The following is a 25,519-nucleotide window of genomic DNA, read 5'->3' as shown; positions in this document are numbered from 1 at the left end:
GTTATTAATAAAATATTTTTAGTTTGTTTTTTATGAAGGACATTAATTATTTTAGTTTAAGGTTTATTGATACAATTCATGTTTTACTGAGTATAGTAAACACAAATAGTTGCATCTATTTAGCAATTTAGTATTTTATTGACCCATCTTTTAGTTAAAGCCTTCTTAAAACAAAAGGTGCTAACATATCTGCTATATATGTTAGCACCTTTTACACAAAAACCATAACACAAACAATTGAGGATTTAATCCTCAATTAAGAAATTGTTAATGAACATATAATATTTTTTTCTTTACACTTCCCAATTGGTCAACTAAGCATCCAGAAACCACTAGTTAATAGCGACAATACAAACATTATTGTTAAGAATTATAGATACCATTCACCATATCTACATAAAAAAAGGTATGACTCAAAAATTGTTAGAAGAAAAAATGTCCAAATAATAAAGAAGCAATGAAGAGAGTCCTTGATCTCACCCAGATGTCATATATGATGCAGATGGTTCTCCAGCAAGTTCAAAATTATAAAACAAAACAGAAATAAACTGTATCGCTGATTAGACAACAATACACCCAAGTGTCAGGGTATGGAGTAGTGGGAGATGTCCTCATGCAAATACCGACAGATTCTTCCTCAAAACCAAGGTGCAATTCAGAGAAAATACTTCATACACCCTTGTGTAGATAGAGTAAGACACAAGCAAATGCTTGCTCGTATGCTTACATAAATAGCATGTAGAAGACACATAAAAGTTTCTTATACTTAGCACGATTATTCCTCCCAGCTATAATGGCATGTGGAAAAAAATGAAACTTATGGTGTAAATAAAAACTGTATATTTTTATAAAAAAATATAATAGCATTACTCATACAAAAAGGCAGTATATATCCATGCTAGATGTAAAAAGCCATAAAAGATGTCAACAACGTAACTATAAATTTTGCTCCTCCCTGCCAAAAAGTTTCTGGTGCCCCCCGCAGGTAAACACCCCCTCAAATAAGATGGTTTTCTGCAAGCGCCTCTGACACGTGCTCTCCCAAAAATGTGTTTAGTTTTGTGATAAAGTAATGCCCCTTACAGTAATATCCCTTATAACACATTATGCCATACCATAATGCCCCTGTAACACATTATGCCACACCATAATTCACTGTAACACATTATGCCATACCATAATGCCCTATAACACATTATGCCACACAGTAGTGCCTCTTACAACATATTATGGCAAACCGTAATGCCCTTATAACACCTTATTCCACATCATAATACCTCTTACAACACATTATGGCACACTGTAATGTCCCTTGCAACACATTATGCCGACACCGTAATGCCCCTAACACATTATGCCACACAATAAAGCCCCTTATAACACATTATGCCACAAAGTAATGCACTTTATAACACATTATGCCACACTAAGTTTTACACCTTATAGCACATTGTGCCACACAGCAATGCCCCTTACACATTATGCCACAGAGTATATATCGGTACCAGACATAAAAAAGCCATATAAGCTGTCAGTGGCATTACTATAAATTTTACTCCCCCCTTTCAAAAAAGTTTGTGATGCCCCCCCAGCAAAAAAAACCCAAAGAAAATGGTTTTCTGCGAGTGCCTCTGGCACATGCACTCCCAAAAAAGGTGTGTGGTTTTGTGATACACTAATACCCTTTACACATTATGCCACACTAAGTATTGCCCCTTATAACACATTATGCCACACCATAATGCCCCTATAACACATTATGCCACACCGTAATGCCCCTATAACACATTATGCCATGCCATGATGCCCCTTACAACACATTATAACTACTCCCATCTCACCTATCTCTTTATCATGTCCCTCTTCTTCAGCTCTGTACTTATTCAGAGTCTCCTTAATGTTACCCTATCAGTCTCTTCCCATTTGCCTCTAAGCTCTTTGAGAGAATTTTATAACTCTGTCTCACCATATTCAATTTTACACACTCATTTCTTGACACTCTTCAATCTGATTCCATCCCATTTACTACAAAGAAACTGCCCTCACCAAGGTCCCCATTAACCTATCACACAGCCAAATTCAAATGTCACTTCTTTCTACTAATTCTCATTGATCAGTCTGCCATGTTTGAAACTGTCAACCATCCTCTCCTCTATACATTTTAATCCATCAGCCTCCATGGCTCATCTGGTTTTTTATTCCAGTCCTGCCAAGTATGGGTTTGATTAAAGTGCTACAACCAATTGTGTTTGTGTGTTGTTGTATCTATGTACTGTAGGTTGTTATGTAGGTGTCTGTGTGAGTTAATGTTGACAGAGTCTTGTTTAGTTCTTATGCTGTACATACCTAGTCCAAGATGGCCCTGTTGTACATCTGGCTCAAAAGTGTTCTCCTTGTGAGGGGTCCTTTGCTGTATATGATGTGTGGCGACCCACAGTCGGGACCACTAAACAACACAGATAGCAGTGAGGTGTAGTGTCCAAATGGTAGCTGAGATGGTGGGGTGGGCAGAATGACTGAAGTTGTCTCTCTGATCCTTGCTTGAGTAGCAGTGGGTCTAAGGCTGAGGGTATCACTACTTAAGTTATAACCACCCTGTGTGATCTCCAGTGTTGTGCGGTGTTCCAGCTGCTATCTTCACTCCTGCATGGTAACTTGCCTGGCAGTACTGGTCTGAGGTGTCAGCTGCTGAATTGCTCAATGATATTGAGCTGCTTGGCTCACAGTCCCTGATCAGGGAGCATGTGGGGGAATGACTGGTCACATGGAGCTATGTATTTCCCAAGAGTTCAGAAGTATGTTTCAGCTGTGCCAGTGGTCTGTGTTAGATGTTAAATGTGAGACCACTGCTTAAGGCTTGAACTTGATGTTCATTGTATTGTTTAGAGAATAGTCTGTGGATGCTCTTCCAATGAATTTCGGCTTATGCCTTTGTCACAGAAGTCACTGGGCTGATGCAGGTGTCCATGTTTTATACTCCCTCTTGACTTCCTTTTGGATGGGGTATGGGGATTGGGTTGATGGTGGACTTGTTTAGTAGAATTCTGTTGGATTTATATAATGTGATTTGAGGGCAGCTGCTTGGTTTGGTGGAATAATGCAAACTAACTGGATTGTTAATGCTGTTTGGATTTGCTAGACTAGTGTGATCTGAGTTAATGTATTAATGGCTCAGGTCAATTGTGTACTAGTTGTTGGGTTATTATGGTTTAACTGGGTTAATGTATATTGATGTTATTTGTGTTGTTTCAAATTATAGTGTAATGTATGTGTATGTGTGATGGGTTGCACAGCCGATGTTATGGATAAAATAAGGGATAGGCTATCAATTAGTGCTTACCAGATAAGTCCTCTGGTCTGGAGATGTGGGTGCTTAAGGTTGTGTAGGTGTAAATTGATGGACCACATTTCTGGATTGTCTATGATTGATGTTGGTTTATTAAAGAAGTCTAATCTGTTCTTGTGTCTAACTAGCATTGGGGTCTGTGTTTCTAAATGTATTGATATGTGATTGTTGAGGGTTGTCTTAAAATGGAAATTTGTGTTAAAGACACTTGGTGATGATAGATTCCTGTTTGGGTGTGAAGTCATAGGATTGTTTTACTGTTCATGTCAATAGGGAATGAGTTTTTTGGATATTATGGTGTGTGAAAATATGTTATGGAATGAGTTGTGTGAAAATAAAGATAAGTTAAGTGTTTATTTATATTTTATTATTTTGTTTGGGTGCATTCTTTTCTTGAGTTGTGTGTGTATCAGGTTACACTTGGTTGGTGAGCATGTGGCATTGCTCCTTTGAATATTACTGTGGTAATGTTAAAGTCGATCTTTAATACTCTTGGTTGTAGTGTTTGTAGTGTAAAGATCCATTTTGTTTCATTTTTGTTGATGATTTGTAGAAAGCTACATCCTCTCCAGATTTGGGTGGGTTTGTTAATTGCTGTGAAATCTAGTTCTGAGGGGTTGGATTGGTGAGAGTTATTGAAGTGTGGTTTCATAGCCTCTTGATGTTCCTCAAATGGTCACAGATCCTTATCATTAGTGGCCTAATAGTTCATCCATCATTCTCTAGGCCGCAAAGGTTTCTGAGTAGGTATGTTATGTCAATGCTGTGATATGTGGTTTGATTTGTAATTGTTGTCCTGTAGTTTTGGATATGAAATTGCTGATGGCTTTGGTGCTATGTTTGTTCAGTGTGTTATGTGCTTGGCATACTCTGCAGTAGTGGAAGCATGTAGGTGTATTATGACTGGGTATATGATGTTTGATAAGTTATTTGCTTAGATCCGGTGCTTTCATATAAACAATATCTAGTGTGTCTCTGAGAATGGTGTTTAAATCATGGTCCTGGAGCACAATGTTCCAGTGTCTTTTAAGTATGTTGTGGATGTCCATCACTGCCTCATTGGGTTATGAAATAAATAATGTTTTGTTGTGTCTTGTCTTGTTGTTGTTTGGGTAGTGGTAGCGTCTCTGTCTATCTGTTTTGTCTAACTGAATGCTTTCTGTACCAATTTCTGGTCATATTGTTTCTGAATGAATTGTTGGCCAGTGTGGACAGTTTTTGTACAGTTTCTTCTGATGCACTTACATTGTCCTGCTATACAGTATTTTTGTTAACTAAATGTGATGGTGTCCGCTGGTGGCCAAAATATATATTTTTACAACTACCCACTTCTTGAAGTTCCTAGTGTGTATGTCTTCATTCTCTATTAATATCTCTATATCTAGGAACTCCACTTTCAAATTTCTCAGATTGGTGGTGAATTTAAGGTGTCAATTGTTCCCCATGTGTGTGATAAATTGGTTGAGAGTGTCCAGAGTGCCTTTCTATATGAAGATGGTGTCGTTGATGTACCTCAGCCAGAGAATGAGGTTGTCCCCAAACCATGCCCCTGCCACATGTGCTCCTCCTCCCACTTGCTCATGAACAGGTTAGCATAACCTGAGGCAAACCTCATTCCCATGGTGGTCACTGTGGTCTGTAGATAGAATACATTTTTGAACCATGTGTAATTGTGGTGCAAAATGAAGTAAATTGCTTGAATGATAAATTCTGTTTGTGGTGGTTCTACATCAACAGCCACTCCTTTTATGTCTCTACCTCTGCTCTACCTCCTCTTGACTTTCTCTGCCAGTAGCCAACCCCCAAGGGGCCTCCTTTCCTTTTCCCTCTACAACTCCTAAATTGGTAATCTCATGACCTTTTTCATCCTTCAATACCATATATATGCTGATGACACTAAAATATATCTTTTCTCCCATGACCTCACTCTTTTTATCCTAGTCGACATATCAATCTGACAGTCTGCTATTTCTCCATGGATGTCCCAGCACTTCCTGAATTAGCTAATTGTTTATCCCCCTCCTCTTTCTCTGTTTATAACATCACTTTCTCTTTTTTCTCTCAGGTCCAATGTCTCAGTGTGATCCTCAACTCTGCTCTCCTTCACATGATGCCACTAAAACTCATTCATGCACTCACCATTCCCCAATAGAGCAAAAAAGATGGCACAGTGTACTCTACTAATAAATCTGGTAGCAATAACACAAACAATATTGAACAAAATTATATATTGTTACCAGATGATTGTATAAATAAAATATTGTCATGGTCATCTGTAATTGTTGATTTGCATTGGGATCCTAAGGTTTAGTGAAGTAGGAATGAAGTTAGGGGCTTTGATTAGACCTCATTTAACCACTTATCTGGCTAATATTTTTTTAAAAAAAACTCAGAAACTGTAGTTTTTTTATAATTAAATTAGGTTAAGAACATCTTTTTAAAACTTATCCAATACGTTTTTATATAAAAAAAATATTTTATAAACACTGTATACCATAAAAAATAGCAATTTTTATGGTATATGCTAGTGATGGCCATTGACAGCTGTACCATCAATGGCTGATGGTATTAACCATCTAAAGAAACCATTGATTATTTGAGACCACAGTCGCCAATGTTTCCTTAATATCAGTTGAGGGGCTGCCATCAATGGTGCAGCAACAGTGCAATGGCAAAACCACTTGTCATAAACCATCGACAGTTTGCAAACCATCAATGGTTGGTAGCCATCTCTAGTATCCACCATAATAAAAATAAAATTACCTGTAACATCAATGTTAAAAATAAACAAAAAATGTAATACAACATTGTAAAATATATTGTGATGTTGTGGGGTAATTAGCTTGGTAGATTAGGGCCAGTGGTGCTGTGATTAGTTGCAGAATTAGAGTCCACACATTGCGTTCCAGTAAAAATAAATGAAAATGGTGCTTTACTTCCAACATGAAAACTAGGAAACAGAAATAGAAAATAATAACTGCCTAGCCCTCTCTTAGGGCACTAGCTCACTTCTTGAACACTCTCTATAGAAGCAGCTAATCTGCATGAAAGTCTCTCACAGTCTCTGAGATTAGTGGTCCTTCCTGCCACATGCAGGACTGGACACTGGCCTCCTGGCCTAGTATAGCTTCCTTAGCTTGTTGGCTGTCACCTCTCACAAGGACAGTGTCAGAGGTATAGGGTATACCTCTTTGCAGGTATGATCCTGACCACCTAATCTGCTTCACACTCTGCAGCCCCACATGGACTGTCTGACTGTGTCCACCAGCAGCCTCACCTGCGCTCTGGTCATATAGCAGCCATTAGGCATCTTCCCACAATGCTTTTCTACTCTGTGTGGGCGGATCTGTCCTGTCCCCCACAGAATCTGCTGCTCACCAGCACCACCTCTGTTGATACTGCCACAATATATATACATATATATTTTTATTTTTTTCTCTGATGAAGCCAAGGCTCTGCAGTTTATAAGTCCAAGTATATACTGATGAGGGCATTTTATATATGGGGGGCTGGTGCTTGCTCTGATTTCCCAGGCTGCCTCCAGCAGGGCTGATGGAGGAAGTGGAGGTGAGCACTATGTTTGTGTCCCTGGAGGCTGCTCTGTCCACCTTGCAGCTGCCAGTTGACCGGCACTGGGCTGCCACTAGCAGGGTGGGGGGAGGGAGAGGAGGACAGTGCTGTCAGCATGCTGCTTGTCTGTGCTATGACTGGATCAGTAGAACACTACTTGTAATGCAATGATACTGTACTGAATGGTACAAACTACAAAGTCACTGTTCTAAAAGTAAGTTAAGTGATACTTAGCAGTAGATGTTTTTGCAGGTACTGTAGCAATCAACCAGAGATCAGTCTGGCAAGGCAAATAGCAATTAGGGAATCCAACAGTGCAGAGTAGAACCCACGATCAGCAAGCTAATTCCCAAGTATGAAGCTATAACTGGCAAGGCTGAATACCTTTTAAATGGAAATGTGGCAATCAGGAGTCTTCTCAGAGACTGGCCTTTAAATGAAAAGATCTAATACAACTGAATGCTGCACATACATATAGAGTCCCAGTTGTCGGGCAACAGCCAGGAACAAGAACCACTGTGGGCACTGTAGTCCTGACCATCTAGCAACTATCAGGACTATCAACCTGTGCGGCCGGCCTGACATTGCATCCCGGTTGCCTAGAAATAGCCGGGACCCACCATAAGTATGAGCTGTGGTGGATCATAACATTGGGAATCAAGCAATTTGGAGAATGCAAAGTTCTTAATGAAAAACAGGCACTAAGTGTAATTGGAGCACTTGCTGAGTAACAGGCACTTAGGGTTATACTAGATAAGAATCTTGTCTGTTCAAGATTGCATTCCCAGGCATGTTTATGCTGATATTCAAACTCAGAGATTTGCTAAAGGCAGACATGGGTGTAAAAACATGACTGTCTGCAAAACATGGCCGAACACAAACTACAAGTCAATACACCATTGAAACAACTCGCAAACCTACTCGGGAATGCAATCTCGGAAAGACACAATAGACAAGAAAACAACAAAGGGATTTACCAAGAATCATTCTTGCAAACACGAGCTTAAATGGAGCAAACTTGAGCCAAAATAGAAGTTTAAAATACACCATCTCCTCAGAAGCATGTTCAGCAGAAACACTGTACTGTACAGAAACGCTTCTGTGCTATAAGTTAAAAAAAAGGGTTAAACTTTTTAAAAAGGGGGTCCCTCCCAAAGGAAACAACAGGGGTGTTTCATAACAAGTACTAATATTGTTCTTCACAGTAGAACTAAAGGTCCCAGCAAGCCTGCCCTGCAGCACTTGAAGAACCAAAAGTGTCATCAGGCCTCTGGCATCTTTATCCCCTTTGTGAAGAAACTATAAAAACAAGACAAGACACACATACCTCATATTTCAACTGGAGCCAGAGAGTAATTCTCTTCCATAGAAATGAGTTGTTGGCAATGAACTGGTCTCTGAAGCTATTTTAAGTAAGGACCTATCAGTTCGAATTGGATAATCAGATCATATGAGCACAGCTGTTGGAATCCGATTGGACTGGCATGATCACATGACAGAATTCAACAAACTGTAGCCACGTCCATGCAGCCAGACTGTTTTTTTTTAAATAGCAAGACAGTGCTTCAGGTATGCCACAGGCTGCCAGGAGAAATTCAGGCAACCAGGATACGTGAGGCTGACACCCCAATGTGTGACAAATATTAACAATTGTTAATTGATACATCTTTAAAAAACCTTTTGTGAGTTCCCTAAAGGAGCACATAAATAAAATACACAGATTACTGTTAAAATATGGTCATATGTATAAAAATAAAACCATAAATATAACATTGTGCAATGGTCACTAATAAATGAAGATTAAGGGGGAAGCTTGATTATATATGAACTCAAGAGCGCAATGAGCCTCTCCAAATTGTTGATATTACCTAGTTTGATGCAAGGAAAGGTTCTACCCAGATTAATTTTACTGCAGCCTGTGAAGATCTCTCCACTAATAGGCGTCACATTGTTTACATGGTTCGATGGCTCCCCATCTACCTTAGAAGTTCAAACTCTGCACCTTCATCTACAAAACTCCTTACATTGCCATCCTAATCTCTATCCACACTAACTCCCATCTTCTCCGCTCCTACTCTGACCAATGCCTCTCCTCCAACCTCATTTCTTTCTTTCAAGCTTGTCTCTAAGATTTCACTAGAGCTGCTCCTTTCCACTGAACTCATTCCCTATTCCAGTCAGACTCTTTACCAGCATCACCATTTTTAAATTCATTCTTAAAATTTAACTTTTTAATAAAGCATATCAGCCCTCCTCTTAACCACTTGCCTGGCACGGTCGTATCAGATACGACCGCACCAGGCTGGGCATTCCCTGACATGGTCATACGACCAGTCAGAAATGCCCACTAGGCAGCTGTGGGAAGCTAATCTTCCTGCAGCCGCCTACATCAGGCTAGACTTAAATTAATTAAAATGATCGAGGCATCAAGTACAGGGGACGTGCGGAAACCAATAAAGCCTAAGAACTGTTAAAATAATGAGATGCACTAAAAAATAGGCTAGAAAGCAAGCTAAAAGATAGACAACTCTAAAAGAATGTTTAAAAGCCTATAAAAACGGTGCAATCTCATAACTATCGTTAAGACCATGTGGTATGAAGGTGTTTAGTTTGAAAATCCAGAACATTTCTCTTTGGGACAGCCTGTTGGCTAAATCCCCACCTCTTGGGTCTAGTTTAACAAGTTCAATACCTTTGAACAATACATTTTTGGGCTTGGCATTATGATTTAACTTGAAATGTCTAGACACAGAATGACTTTCAACTTTGTTCTTAATATTCCTAACATGTTCCTGGATTCTGAACTTCAGGTTTCTCTTGGTTTTGCCAACATACTTGAGGCCACATGGGCATTCCAGTACATAAATAACGGAACATGAGATACAATTAATGAATTGTTTCATATTTTATACTTTGGAATTGTTGAAGTTAGAAAATTGTCTTCTGTTCGGGTGCAAATACCTACACATGTTGCAATGCCCACATTTGTACGCCCCAAGACACTTATTCAAATCACTTCTCATAGATTTGGTATGTTGGAGCATACTTGGGGCCAGAAGGTCTTTGAGGTTTTTGGCTTTTTTAAAAACGATATTAGGTTTGTCTGGTAAAATTTCTGATAAAACTGGGTCCATTTTCAGGATTCCCCAGTGTTTCTTTAGGGTCTTTCGTATTCTGCCCTCATCTTTGTTGAAATGTGTGATAAAGGGTACCATATCTTCCTTTTTTGGAGTGGTTTTATAATCAAGAAGGTCTTTTCTATCCAGAAGTTCTGTTTTAGATATCGTTTCCGAGACTTGTGTTTCTGGATATCCTCGTTCTTTGAACCTATCTGCATAGAGAGCTATTTGTTCAGAACAGGTATTTTTGTTGCTACAGTTTCTTTTTATGTGGTGAAATTGAGAGAACGGGATGTTGTTTTTCCAACCTGTAGTGTGACCACTTTTGTAATGCAGGAAACTTTTGGTGTCAACAGGTTTAATGTATGTTTTAGTGGAAATACTCTCATTGTTTCCTTCTAAAAGGAGATCCAAGAATTTGATCTCTTTCCTATTTAAATTAGATGTGAATTTTAAATTCAAATCATTAATAAAATTAATAAAATTATTAAAATCCCGCTCATCACCTTTCCAAATGATGAAGATATCATCAATGTAGCGCTTGTATAGATGTATCATATGTTTGAATGGGTTATTGTTGTAAATGTTCCCTGCTTCCCAGTTACCCATAAAAAGATTGGCATAACTGAGCGCAAAAATGGTACCCATTGCTGTTCCACAGATTTGTAAAAAGAACTGGTCTAAAAATGTAAAATAATTGTGTGTTAAAATGAATAAAACCAGGTCACAGATAAAATGTTTTTGTTCAGACTCTATGGAAGGATCTGCATCTAAAATTTTTTTTACAAGTTTCAATGCCTTTAGGATGTTGTATACAGGCATATAGGGACTGGACAGCAATCGTGGCCCACATATAACTCTCGTCCCATTTCATCTCCTTTAGGATATTTAAAAGATCAGTTGTATCTTTCAAGTAAGACGGGAGCTCTTTTACGTACTTGTACAGGAAAATATCTAAATATTCTGATACGTGTGAGGTTACTGAGCCTATTCCCGCAATAATTGGATGCCCCGGTGGATTCCTAACATCCTTGTGGATTTTCAGTAAATGATAAAATATGGGAATGATGGGGCTAGACACCATTAGGTATTGGTATTTATCTTTAGTGAAGATATTTTTATGTAGGCCTTTCACTAATATTTCTCTTAGGAAGTCGACGTACTCCTCTGTGGGATCTTTGGATAGTGATTTGTAAGAATCTAGATCACCTAAGAGCCTGATAGCTTCTTTAGTGTAATCCATTCTATTCATGATCACCAGGCCTCCTCCCTTATCTGCTTGTTTCAATACCAGGTTATTGGATTCTTGTAGGGTTTTGAGAGCTTGTCTTTCTTGAGTATTTAAATTGTTATTATTAGATGCCTCCTTTTGTGTATCTATTAGGTCTTTTTTTACCATATCATAAAAGATAGAGATGTTACTACTTTTAGATTCAAGAAGGAAAAATTTAGAAGTAGGTTTTAGACCCAATTTTGACATATTTGCATAGTTAGATGTAATAGCTGTATCTTTCCTCATAAAGTGCCTTTTCAAGGTCAATTTTCTAATGAACTTGTTCAAATCGATGAAAGTCTGGAATTTATTGCTCTTTTGGGTGGGTGCAAAGTTCAACCCTTTGCTGAGTAGCGAAATTTCTGGTGCTGTTAATTGATGATCTGACAGATTAAAGATCCCTTGTGTGGTTGGATCTCTCATAATCTGTAGGGGTTTCTTCTTTTTGGTTCCCTTTCCGCAACCTGCTCTTCTTCCTCTGTGTGTCTTCTTTTTAGTGGTGATGCTACTTGAGACTGGTCCCTGAACATTATTCGTTGTGGTATGGTGTGGGGGTAGGGGATAAAAAATCACTATCACTGTTAGATTCGAATCTCTCCAGTATAGTAAATCTGTTCCTTATAGGTAAATCCTGTCTGATTGGATCTCTGCTGTCCACTCTTATAGAGCGTTTGCTCTATATGCTTATCCAGCCTAAGGTATTAACAAGCACGATCGCAGCAGTCCCTATTAGCTGGCCGCCGTGATCTGCGAATGCGCACTACTAACCGCGTGGCATTATGGGATACACCTGACATCATAGATAACGTCATACATGATGGCCGCCGGGGTTTTGCACATGCGCAGAACAAAAAAAAAGCCGAAAATAGCACTGATTAGCACCCTGTCATGTACAGTATATAAAGGGCACCCCAAGAGGTTTACCAGCACATTGAATACACATTGAATTATAAGCGCTGCTTGTAAACAAAATACTACACTATATTTGTGTTCTATTTTGCTCTGTTGGAGCCTCTTTTATCAAGGTTTTCCTGATCTTTTGGAGGACCATACCTACCCCACCATATGGAATCCCAGTGAAAGAATCACAGATAAGCCTTAAAGATTTATTATTTGGTACGCACATTATATTTTGAGCACGTACATTACTGTTTTAATTACTACACTATTAGGCGCATGCCTTTTCCCAATTCCACTTCCAGACCCTATTTATCCTGATTGCCATTCAGGAACCTGGGAAGACTGCTGCCACCTCCACCAGAGGGATCAAAGTGTCCCAAGTGCTAGCACTATATGGATTCCACTTTGTATTGAAACACATATATTGCACTAAGTGCAATACGTTTCTAAGGACTTTAACCAGTGCGCCGTTCTATACACCCTCTTCAATATATATATATATATATATATATATATATAGGTACAATTGGATTGCCAACAACAACGGGTATACTCTTGGCTAAATAATTCAGCAAGAGGTAACTTTCAACCCCGTAAATTCATTAAGCCTAGGCGTAATTTCGTCCAGCAAGGATCATCTACTTCTTCCATGAGTGAAGTTGAGAGCCTTCCCCAGACATCTAATTCAGTGAGAACCTGCCCTTTAGGGGTAACCACCCGGGCTGCAATCAACAGCCCAGGTTGCGACCAACCAGTCGGGGTGGGCAAAGCATGAGGCAAAGCCGTCACTCGCAGACCACCACGGAAGAGATAAATACAATCTTCAATTTGTCGTCTGTAATTTTGACTCCCTCTGAATACAGCGTATTGGCTAAGGGACTATCTCATATATTCCAACCAGTCAATTTGATGAGTTCCAGTGGAAAGTTGACTCTTACAGATTTAATCGTAAACTACGTTTGCAAGAGTTCTTTGGTAAACAACCTAAGTCATCTGTGCAGGATCCTAGTGTGGTTCCTGAATTTTTGAATAAATTCAAACCCCGGTCTAAATTTGACACAGCTACAACGAGTCCATCTATTAAAACTTTTTCTAGGATGGTTGACCAACGAGTTCAACAACTGCCCATTGGCTTAAATGTTGGTAATAATTTATCGAGTGATGAATATGATGCATTGCGGTCATTGGAAAGGAGGTCTGATGTGGTAATCCGCAGTGCCAATAAGGGGGGTGCTGTGGTAATACAAGACCTTCAGGCTTATGATAATGAGTGCCAACGACAGCTGCTCAATTATGATACCTTTGAGCTGCTGCCAAGGGACCCCACATCTGCCTATAAAAGAGAATTAGATTCATTATTGGCTGTTGCAGTGTCAGAGGGTGTGATTTCTAATGAATTATGTTCCACTCTGATGGTTGATTTTCCTATTGTTCCTTTGATTTATACCCTCCCTAAGGTACACAAAACCTTAGTGAGTCCCCCTGGCCAACCTATTATCTCGGCCAGGGGATCACTATACCAGCCGATTTCGGTTATGCTGGATGGATAACTTAACGTGTGTGTCCAAAATATACCCTTTTATTTGAGGGATACTACCTCTTTGTTGATTAAACTAAACTATCTAAACATTTTATCTGAGAATACTCTGCTTTGTAGTGCGGATGTTACCTCACTTTATACTTGCATACCACATCAGCAAGATCTAAAAGCGGTAGAAAAACTTATTAGGGATAACCTATTATATACGGGTCCCCCCATCAGTTTTTTTCTGAAATTGTTTGAATTGGTCCTGACCAGGAACTATTTCATCTATGATAATCAGTTTTATTTACAGAAACTCGGCTGTGCGATGGGGTCTAATGTGGCCCCATCGTACACCAATTCGTACATGTACATGATCGAACAACAACTTTTTAGTTCTGTCCCTGATGTTTCTAACAAACTGTTATTGTATTGTAGATTCATAGATGATCTTTTGATTTTCTGGTCAGGTCCAAAAGAAGAGCTGCAAAATCTTCTAGAGACACACAATCATTCGGGGCATGAGGTACTATTGACCTTTACTATTGATAGTGTGAATATACATTTTTTGGATGTTCGCATCTCATTGAAAGATGGGGTGCTTAACACTGATTTGTATGTCAAAGAGACTGACCGAAACACCATTCTCAGACATGACAGTTTTCATCCATTACCTTTACGCCGTGGTTTACCTTACTCTCAAATGTTGAGGGTTAGGCGTATAAACAGTGACCCGGTCCAATTGGAATTTCAGTTGAATTTAATGGGTACCAAATTTGTGGCGTGAGGCTATAAGCTGAATGCGCTTCATAAGACCAAGCAGAAAGTGTTGGACTTGCCTAGAGAAATGACCATTAGTTCTAATGAGACGAAGAATTTATCAACCCAATTCATGCCCTGGGTTAATTGGTTTAACACCAGTAGCACAGAAACAGCTAGGATTGTAAAGAGCCTTTGGCCGTTGGTTAATACTGATAGTGATCTACCGACTTTAAAGGGCTCTAGAGTAATGCCATGCTATACTCGTGCTAGAAATCTTAGGGATCGCCTGGTGAAACTTGATGTGGCTAAATTGAAAAAGAAAAAACCCCAAAATAACTTCTTATCCTTAAAAAATGGTTACCATCGATGTTTGGGATGCATTACCTGTAGAGCGGTAATTCTGGGTGATACCTTTAATCATCCGCACATGGGTAAGAGATTCCCAATCAAGTTCCCAGTGACGTGTAGCACTACATTTGTGGTATATATGCTGTTTTGCCCATGTGGACTCAACTACGTGGGTAAAACAGAACGCCAAATTAAAGAGCGTATGGCATTACACCGGTCGGCTATCCGTTTAGGTATTAATGCAGGATTTAGTGAACAGCCAGTTGCTAGGCATTGGATAGCCTTAAAACATGGAGTGGCTGATCTAAAGTTTAAAATCATTGATCACATCCCATCTAATATTAGGGGTGGGAATATATCTTTGCAATTATTGCAAGCGGAGTGTCGGTGGATTTTTAAACTCGATACCATGGCCCCCAGAGGGCTTAATGAAACCCTAGGCATGCAGTGCTTTCTATAGATGTAGGAGCTTGTGCTAGTTATATACCTATATGCTTACATGTTTATAGTCTTATATGCTTATATCCTTATATCTATATATTGTTTCTATATTTCAATATTTAACAACATTAGGGCATTATTACTAACTGTTTATGTAGATTTTTCCCTACGCATAGTCCGCTGTATGATATATTTATATATCTACTATTGTTGAAATTTTCTATATGGATATGATGTGTTGAAATTTTGTAAGTTAATACAGCATAACTATTGTATATGTGCTTAATGAAGTATTTTATGCCAAGTGTATTGTTAGATACCCCCTTGTTAATGTTTCTATATTTCCGGCAACAGGTGTGTTGTCATGACTACATGGGTGGTGCAGGTGGTCCGGTTGTCTCGCGGACACTTCCCGATGACGTCACGCTGACCGCGACTCTGCTGTTTGGGCGCATGTCTGCGGGGGCCGATGGAGGTGGACGCTGAGTTTCCGGCTCACCTGGATCAGGTAATTATTAATTGTTTTTCTATTTATGTGTTTTGTATTACTGTATGTGCATATCCCAGACGAAGGGCTGATGCCCGAAATGTTGGATTGATGCAATAAAGTTGCTGGTTCTGTTTATTATCCAGTCGTGGAGTGCCGCCATTATTTGCTGATTATATATATATATATATATATATATATATGTATGTGTATATATATATGTATATATATGTATGTATATACATGTGCGTGTGTATATATATATGTATATGTCTATATGTGTATATATATATATATATATATAATGTTCGATTGATATATATATATAGCTATATATATATATCGATTGATTGATATTGCAGAGCCTCTGATTAGTTATGGCAACTGACCATCGATGGTCTGACTGAAACAAGTAGTTTGCCATTGCTGGTGGCCAGCAATGTTGCACCATCGATGGCAACCATCAATCGTTGTTTAGGAAACATCGCCAGTTGTGGTGTACACAGATCTCCTCGACCAATTGCAAAACAATTGATGGCTTCTAACGATGTTTGAACCATCGATGGTACAGCCGTCAATGGCCATCACTACAGAATAATATAAAAATTGCTATTTTTATGGTATACTGTGTTTTAAAAAAATATTTTTTTCAAATAAAATAGTGATGGATAAGTTTAAAATTATGTTCGTGACCTAATTCAATCATAAAAGAAACCAATAATTTTGGAGACACTTTTGAAAAAAGAATTAGTCAGTTAAGTGGTTAAACTGATTCTTCTCCAAGTGTTCACCTTTTATCTTTACAAGTTCCCCATCCAACTATTGTATGTAAGAACTCATGAGAGGTGTTCTTCCCTAGCACACTCCATGTCACCAGTCTCCTGCTCCCCTTCTGTCTGTTTGCACATTATTTGGCTTCAAAATCAGTAGGTACCTGTACCTATAACCTCTACTAGCATCAGTGAGTTACCCAACTTATGCCCAAGTTATGTGTACAACCCAGTCTTTGGGTAGAATCCAATTGGGTGTGAGTTGCCGTTTCTCAGCAAACTCACATTAAAAAAAATTTCCAATCAAATTGAAAACTCTAGAAACTCGCATTGAACCAGTCAGAGTAAACTTGCATTTTTTGTTTTCGCACATCTCTCAGGGTGAGAGACAGTAGGGAAAATCTTTATTTTAAGGTTAAAATCAGAGGACACCATGCAGAACCCTGTGGAAAGCCCCGTCCCCCCCTAATGTCTAATTAGGAAATTGGAAGTTTCCAATTAGCTTACTTAGTCCAGTAAGTACATGTCATTTTTGGGCAGTGTTCACCCCAGGCTGTTTTCTGTGGATGCATCGCCGGCCGAAACAGCCTGCCGCCCGGCACTTTTCCCCGCTGACCCCCGCTGTGGAACACTAGCCTCTGAAGTGACCGGAGGCTAAAGAAGCCTCTGATCACTTCAGAGGCCAGTGATCCCAGTGATGCATTGCGCGGGGAAGGCTCCTCATGTCGCAGGTGACGTCATGATGTCACCCGCGACATGAGGAGCCTTTCCCGCATGTCTGCTGGATCTAGTTAGATCCAGTCAGCGCGCGGTAGCAGCAGCAGCAGCGAGCGGGAGACCGGCCAGAAAGTAAAGGTAAGTGCTGGGGCCAGGGCCGGGACCAGTCTGGGGGCATTTTATAATGGGGCCAGCCTGGGGGCATTTTGTAATGGAGCCAGCCTGGGGGCATTTTTTAATGGAGCCAGCCAGGGGGCACTGCACAAAGGGGCCAGCCTGGGGGCACTGCACAAAGGGGCCAGCCTGGGGGCACTAATTAAACCTGGGGGCACTGCATAAAGTGGCCTGCCTGGGGGCACTACATAGGGGCACTACTTCAGCCAGGGGGCACTGCATAAGGGCAAAGCTAAACTACAGGGAGCAATACATAAAGGGGAAAACTGCAGGGGGCACTGTATAAAGGACACAAATACAGGGGGCACTGCATAATGGCACTTTTGACTGAGAGCCAGTGGGGGAGCAGCCTTAGACATGTCAGGCTGGGAGATACCCCTTTTCCCGGGGCGCGCATAATTGCGAAGGCCCCCACCCCCACTTTTGGATGCCACCCGGCTGGAAAAAAATTCTGGGGAGAACACTGTTGGGGTTAAAAAATTGCCTCAAATTACCCCAAAATCAATATTTTTTTTTGCATTATGCACCTCAAATTTAATATTTACTTTTAAAAAAAAACAATTATTTATTATTTTTTACATTTTTTTAGTCACCTCAAAGTATCCTGAAAGTGTTTTTAGTACTTTTTTTGCATTTTTCCTTTTTATGTATGAAAATAAACTTAAAGAGTTTACTTTATATATTTTTTTAGTCTTTTAAAAATGCACTAATGAACCATTTAACACTACTTAAAAAGCTCCAGTACTATCCTTATGCCACTAACAACCCTCTGTATGATTCTGCAAACTAAATTGTCACTTTTTCGGGATCCAGGAAGGTCACCCCACTTTTTCATGCACATCTCTTAGGGGTATATATACTAAAGTGTGGGTTTTTAGAAGTCGAGATGTTGCCCATAGCAACCAATCAGGTTCTAGCTATTATCTTCTAGAAGGTGCTAGATAACTGTTAGGTAGAATCTATTGGTTGCTTTGGGCAACATCTCCACTTCTTAAAATCTGCACTATAGTCAGGGGCGGGCTGGGCCTGGGGGCACGGTGCCAACTGCCCTCCGGGCCGGTACAATTTTAGTACTTCAGGGCTGCCAGGCTGCGCAGGCAGAGGATGCTCCTGCTCCCCGGCTGCTGCCAAGCTTGAGAGAGAGATCCGATTCATGGAGTAGGGACTAAAAGAAAATGGGTGTCCCCATATCAGGCTACAAAAAAATGGCCGCTGTCGAACAATGGGGAGCAAGGTTTCCCTACCCAGAAATCCAAGAGGCTAGAGAGAATGGGAAAAGGGGGCGTGGCTTATCAGAGGAGTGAGAAGAGCTGAAATGGCACCGCACCCATGGAGGAGAGAGAGAGGGCAGCATGTGATGGGGAGTGCCTCAGAGTGGAGGATATCCTGCTTCCTTTCTTCTTCACTCATACCAGGTAAGTGGAGGGTGGAGTGGGGCATATATATATATATATATATATATATATATATATAGGTTTATATGTCACAATGGCATAAACTTTGCAGGGGGGCGTTGTTTTGTTATTTCAAATATGTGTGTGTTGACTAAGTGTGTCTATGTGTTGTGTGTGTCTGTATGTGTGTGGCTGTCTGTATGTGTGTTTCTGTCTGTATGTGTATCTGTCTGTCTGTATGCATGTGTTTGTCTCTCTGTGTCTGTATTTATTTATTTATTTATTTATTTATTACCAGTTATTTATATAGCGCACACATATTCCGCAGCGCTTTTACAGAGAATATTCGGCCATTCACATCAGTCCCTGCCCCAGTGGAGCTTACAATCTATATTCCCTACAACATGCACACACATACACACACTAGGGGTAATTTTGTTAGGAGCCAATTAACCTACCAGTATATTTTTGGAGTGTGGGAGGAAACCGGAGTACCCGGAGGAAACCCACGCAAGCACAGGGAGAATATACAAACTCCACACAGTTAGGGCCGTAGTGGGTATCGAACCAACGACCTCAGTGCTGTGAGGCAGTAATGCTGCCATTACACCATCTGTATGTATGCATGTGCCTGTATGTCTGTCTGTATGTCTATCTGTATGTGTGTTATATATATATATATATATATATATATATATACACACACACACTATATCACTATACATTGTATCACCAAGAGGATACCATGGCCAAGTAGATTTACTACAGCTAGCTTTAAAGCCTGCAAAGCCATTAAGAATTATTGGCAACTAATTACTAGTGATAAGGATTTGTCTGTACATCATGATAAATGTATTCTTACGTGCTATTCTCGGGGCAGAAATATACACGATTTCTTAGTGCATACAGACGTGATACATCTGGGTAAAACGGTATCAAAAAATGTATTTAGTCCACTTAAAAAAGGATGTTTCAAATGTGCAGGGTGTGTTACCTGTGGGTAAATGCTCACTGGCAGCATGATTAAACATCCATACTCTGCTAAACTTTTTAAAATCTCCCACCATGTGTGTTGTTTTAGTAAGTTCGTGGTATATGCACTTATATGTCCCGTTGTAAATACTATATTGGGAAGTCAGTTCAGGTCTTCGATCTGTGTCGCCATCCTCTTAGGAATGGGAGAACAACTTGTGGCAAAACATTTTGCCAGTGCAGGACATTCTCTCACAACAATGAGACATATGATCATTGATCATATTCCCCCTTTGGTGAGGGGTGGTAATAGATCTAGGATCCTCCAAGTGAATTTTTCTTTTGGATACCTTAAGCCCAAAGTGACTTAATGAAACGATGGGGCTGTATTGTTTTTTATAAACTTACTATGTATTTGAAAATATGTATGAACAGCACTAGATCTCTGTTAAATAATTATGTCTATAATGATGACACAGATAATAATGAATATGATTAATTACATCAATTTGCATTTGAAATAATCGTGAATAATCTATATGGCTTGATTGTAACAACAATACAATTTATTATTATTAAAATCATATGAGTATATCACCAATGTGCACATAAATAATATTAACATATATAGCACAATACATGCAAAGTATTAAAAAATACATTTAAATAAATGTGATGAGATAAAATAAAAGTCTCTTGTATCCAAACGACAGACTTATTCCAATGGTCTCTGAATCTTTAGAGAAGCTCTATAAAATTTAGCAGCAATCTCAGTCCAAATAACATGAGCAAATTAGCTTGACAACAGTCACTGGTCTATATGAATGTATCCGGGGTATTATCCAGCTAGTGAATATATTACCAGTCTTCTTTGAAGTGTCCACAGCTCAAGAAAGTGCCATATTCCTGCACTGGCATGCTGAGATAAAAGATGAAGGCTGGAAGACAGGTGAAGTAATGTCGGTACGGATTGGATCCACAAAGATTCCAAGTGCTGTATGTTGAAGTGGGGAGGCTAAACGCATTTCGCTGTGGTAGGACCCACAGCTTCTTCAGTAGCATATGTCCCCATGTCCAATAGAGGGCTTTTTATACCCTTATTTAATTTAAAATTACGAGCAGCTGTTATTCAATCAAAGAAACAATCAATCAAGCCATATAGAAAATCACCACCTATTCACATACAATAGATCATATTAATAAATACTCCTTTTAAAGGTTTAATTTCATAAATATACACAGATTCTCAAGAAATACCTTTATCTATGGAGCTTGATGTCCGATCATGTGATTCTATTAAGGATCACGTGACTCAAAGTAGCCTATAATGGCTTAGCAATGGGTCACGTGTTGTCAACAGAAACCGCAAGGTTCAGCGGGACTGTATAGATCAATGTCACATGTCGCGGGTCACGTGATGTGAATATAGATCACGTGATCCCATCCAGCTTATTTGGAAGATGACGTTAGTTAAATGGATTACCTCCTATCACGTGGTACAAAAGGTAACCACGTGATCGCTGTATGATGACAATTACTGCGGAATCATACCTAGCTAGAGAATACACCCCCGATCACATGATATAAACAATGATCATATGATAGTTATATATTAACTCATCCATAACAGATAGTTGAGTCTTAATAATTTATATATATATATATATATATATATATATATATATGTATATATATATATATATATGTATATATATATATATATATATATATATATATATATATATATAATTTTACACCTGTTGGATATAGGTTATAAGTTTTTATTTAATTATAATATTAACTTATTGCATTTAGTTAATTCAACCTAAATACTCCATATAAACTCTTAGGTATTCATTCAAATACATGTTAATGACAAAAATAGTCCATTAATAAAAAATTATAAATTTAAAATAACAATAAATAGAAAAACAACTCAGTGCTGAATCTTGTCAAGAGAGTTGTACACATTGATATATGAACCAGGTAAGGGGAAGCTGGGTGCTGGGGACCCTATCTACTCAAGTAGATAGGGTCCCCATCACCCAGCTTCCCCTTACCTGGTTCATATATCAATGTGTACAACTCTCTTGACAAGATTCTCCACTGAGTTGTTTTTCTATTTATTGTTATTTTAAATGTATATTTTTTTATTAATGGACTATTTTTGTCATTACCATGTATTTGAATGAATACCTATGAGTTTATATGGAGTATATTATATTTAGGTTGAATTAACTAAATGCAATAAGTTAATATTATAATTAAATAAACACTTATAACCTATATCCAACAGGTGTATAATAATATATATAAAAAATTATTAAGACTCGACTATCTGTTATGGATGAGTTAATATATAACTATCACATGATCATTGTTTATATCATGTGATCGGGGGTTTATTCTCTAGTTAGATATGATTCTGCAGTAGTTGTTATCATACAGCGATCACGTGGTTACCTTTTGTACCACATGATCGGAGGTAATCCATTTAACTAACGTCATCTTCCAAGTAAGCTGGATCGGATCACGTGATCTATATTCACATCAGGTGACCCGCGACATGTGACATTGATCTATACAGTCCCGCTGAACCTTGCGGTTTCTGTTGACAACACGTGACCGGTTGCTAAGCCATTATAGACTACTTCGAATCACGTGATCCTTAATAGAATCACGTGATTGGACATCAAGCTCCATAGATAAAGGTATTTCTTGAGAATCTGTGTATGTTTATGAAATTAAACCTTTATAAGGTGAATTTATTAATATGATCTATTGTATGTGAAATAGGTGGTGATTTTCTATATGGCTTGATTGACTGTTTCTTTGATTGAATAACAGCTGCTTGTAATTTCAAATTAAATAAGGGTATAAAAAGCCCTCTATTGGACATGGGGACATATGCTACTGAAGAAGCTGTGGGTCCTACCACAGCGAAACATGTTTAGCCTCCCCACTTCAACATACAGCACTTGGAATCTTTGTGGATCCAATCCGTACCGACATTACTTCACCTGTCTTCCAGCCTACATCTTTAATGTCAGCATGCCAGTGCAGGAATATGGCACTTTCTTGAGCTGTGGACACTTCAAAGGAGACTGGTAATATATTCACTAGCTGGATAATACCCCGGATACATTCATATAGACCAGTGACTGTTGTCAAGCTAATTTGCTCATGTTATTTGGACTGAGATTGCTGCTAAATTATATAGAGCTTCTCTAAAGATTCAGAGGCACTCTGTCCATTGGAATAAGTCTGTCGTTTGGATACAAGAGACTTTTATTTTATCTCATCCCATTTATTTTAATTAATTTTTTTATATTTTGCATGTATTGTGCTATATATGTTATTATTATTTATGTGCACATTGGTGATATACTCATATGTTTTTAATAATAATAAATTGTATTGTTGTTAAGATCACGCCATATAGATTATTCACGATTTTTTCAAACACAAATTGCTGTAATTAATCATATTCATTATTATCTGTGTCATCATTATAGACATAATTATTTACCAGAGATCTAGCGCTGTTCATACATATTTTCTGTTTTTCGCTTGTGTTAGCAGTTGACAACTCCATTTGAACCAGCTGTTTGATTGACAGCGCCGACTGAGTTCCCTTTACCCCAATTCCCCTTTAGTGCTTGTTTACTATGTATTTGACATAGCTTTTAATTTAGATTATTTTACACCTGTGGTATCTTGCTTGCATGGATGTGGAATTTTCATCTAAAGTTATAATAACAACATTAGAATCGTATAGTTTTGTATTAGGTTGCCACAATCCTGCCAGTGAGTTATTACTACAATAATTATTCATCTTACTCAGTTTTCTTGTTTTATACACATAGTATGCTGGTTGCTTGAATGTTTTATTCATCTGTTATCATGTTTGTATATCCTGGTTGTACCATTGAATATTTTATTCGCTGTATGTTTACTGGTGGCTGCATTGCTGTGTACTAGCTGTTACCATGGTGACGGGTGCACGTTGGTGATGGCGTCATGATGTGCGCTTTGACGGGATTCCGTCCTGAAGCTGGGAGGATGAACACGGAATCATGCTGAGGGGGAGCACTTATTTAAATTTAGTCTTGTTTGTATTCTTTGTGTCCTGATGAAAATGCTGGTGCATTGAAACGTCGATTAGACTGTATCTACATGTGTGTTGTATTTTTTCAAATCCCCAATTGCCGCCGTCATTGGTGTGTTTTATATATATATATATATATATATATGTGTGTTCCCACTATCCATTTTGTTAATCGTGAAATGCACCCTTAGTGTTTTGTAATAAATGATTCCGCCTTTTCCACAACAGACACACACAATGCAAAAAGGGGAGGTGGAACAAAGGACCGGGCGCAGCTGCTCAACCGAGCCCCTGGAAGGCACACACAATAGAAGGTGGAACCCAGGGCTCCCACTGCATGCCTCCAGCAGCCTAATCCACACAAGCTGGAGAGGGACACCCAGACATACTGTACAGCTTCCCCCTGTGACTGCAAGACACCAGAGTCAGGACAGCACATGATTTTACCAGAAGGATATGGAGCAGACTGAATGCTTTGGGCCAGTATCGGCATCAAGGAATTTAGATATATCGGCATCAGCTGTGCTGCAGGGCAGATGCGATATGTCTGTGAATGACATAGTTAATAGACATATCATTTTTACACACCGATCATGCTCTACAAATATATTGCCTGTTCAATAGAACAGGCAATATATCTGTCAGTGTGCACCCAGCATTAGTCATATGGGGCTGGTACATGATATATTTGTTTATAGCTCTTTGTCATAACGATTTTTCATATTTCATTTGCTATTTAAACCATACCCACATTACGCAAACCACACCTCCAACATTATTGTCACGCCCATTTTTAAAATTCTATTCGTTGGTAGAAAAACTCGGCCACTTGCTCTTGTTTGCCCCCTAGGCTGAAAGTTGCCAGCCAGCCCCTGACTATAGTAAATATACCCCTTACATCGCATTCGACTGACAATATGCAACCCCATGCTGTGAGTACCACGAATAGGTATTTTTAATTGGATTGAAGAATTTTAGGGTGCGCACATTCATGCGATGTCTGCAGATATCGTGAAACAAACTTGCAAATCACACTTATTTGGATTGACCCCTTTTTTCATGATAGTAATGTTTGATATTTATGCTATGACATTTCACTGTATTTTATCTAAGATTGCATACCCTTTTAATGTAAAATGTTTTTATGTTTACTCGCTGAGTAAACTTTTTGGTGCCATGTAAAGAAAATATAATAATAATAATAGTAATTATATCAAAAAGTTAATTTCATATAAGTAAATAACAACACCAACTTAAAATAGAAGCTATTCACATATCTCAGCAATGAAGGTGCCTCACAAAAACAAAATTTGAGGGATTTAAATCAGTAAAGATATGCAAATCTGTCTTATATTTTTTTTTATATAATCCAGAACAGGGTAGTAGCAAATATGAAAAAATGAATCCCATTTTGGGCAGCACAGATGATGTAATGTTTAGCATTACTGCCTCACAGCACTGAGGTCAAGAGTTCAATTCCCACCATAACCCTAACTGTGTGACGTTTGTATATTCTCCTTGTGCTTGCATGGGTTTCCTCCAGGTACTCTGGTTTCCTCCCACACCCAAAAAATATACTGGTAGGTTAATTTTCTCCCATCAAAATGAACCCTAGT

The sequence above is a fragment of the Taudactylus pleione genome, unplaced genomic scaffold (genome assembly GCF_031769625.1).
Source record: "Taudactylus pleione unplaced genomic scaffold, aTauple2 ptg000041l, whole genome shotgun sequence".
NCBI lineage: Eukaryota > Metazoa > Chordata > Amphibia > Anura > Myobatrachidae > Taudactylus > Taudactylus pleione.
The sequence above is the reverse complement of the archived record's forward strand: the minus strand, read 5'-3'. Positions refer to the sequence as shown.